Source organism: Elephantulus edwardii, unplaced genomic scaffold, assembly GCF_000299155.1.
Source record: "Elephantulus edwardii isolate Elephantulus edwardi_28Jun2011 unplaced genomic scaffold, EleEdw1.0 scaffold00146, whole genome shotgun sequence".
In the NCBI taxonomy this organism is placed as follows: domain Eukaryota; kingdom Metazoa; phylum Chordata; class Mammalia; order Macroscelidea; family Macroscelididae; genus Elephantulus; species Elephantulus edwardii.
The window spans coordinates 745,863-746,850 of record NW_006399896.1 but is presented as its reverse complement, the minus strand read 5'-3'; positions in this window follow the sequence as shown (position 1 = coordinate 746,850).

Sequence of the window (988 nt, the reverse complement as noted above, 5' to 3'; positions counted from 1 at the left end):
GTTCTCCAGATTTCTTGGCACAACTTGGTGAGCACGTCCAGGGCAACATCTGTTATCTGAAATACTTCAATTGGTATACCATCTATTCCTGGGAGGGTGGAAATAAAGGAGTGAGGATGGAGGGGGTTGTTGTTTTTATGTGGCATAGTAGAGACCTATGTACAACAGCGCTAAATCCTATTCTATCCCATGCCAATGGGGGGAGAGGTTGGGTGTTATTCATGGGGTTGCACAATTCAATGGGTGGGTAGGGTAAAGGAAATTGGCAGGATTTTTGTGAAAAACAATGTATTCAAGCTCTGTAAATAAATCAGAATAAAATATATTTTTAAAAAGATATGGTGAAAAATTTAAAAAAGAAAAACTAGAGCTGAGCAGAAGATTTCAAAGGGTGGTTAGAGACGATAAACTATTATAACAGAATGTGCAAAGTTAGAAATTAGCTTCTGAATTTGTTTCAAGTAGTTTGTTTTAGAAATAGATGTTCTGGTGTTAGAAAATAAAAAAGGAAGAACATGACATTTTGAATAATATTGCATGAGTTCCTTGTTTTTCAATGCATCTTAGTATTCCATTGTCTAAATATACCACAGCTTCTCTATCCATTCATTTTTTGATGGGCACCTGAGTTGTTTCCAACTCCTTGCTATTGTGAACAAAGCCGCAATAAACATGGGTGTGCATATATCTGCTTGGATGTCAGTTATGGTCTCTTTGGGATATATTCCCAGTAGTGGAATTGCTGGGTCAAATGGTACCTCTATTTGCAACTTTTGAGAAAGCGACATACCGCCTTCCACAGTGGTTGTACCATTTTACACTCCCGCCAACAGTGAATAAGGGTTTCAGTTTCTCCACAACCTCGCCAGCATTTGTTTTTCTGTTAAATTTTGCTATTCTTACCGGGGTGAGATGATATCTCATAGTTGTTTTGATTTGCATCTCTCTTAGAGCTAGGGATTTTGAACATTTCTTCATGTGCTTGTTG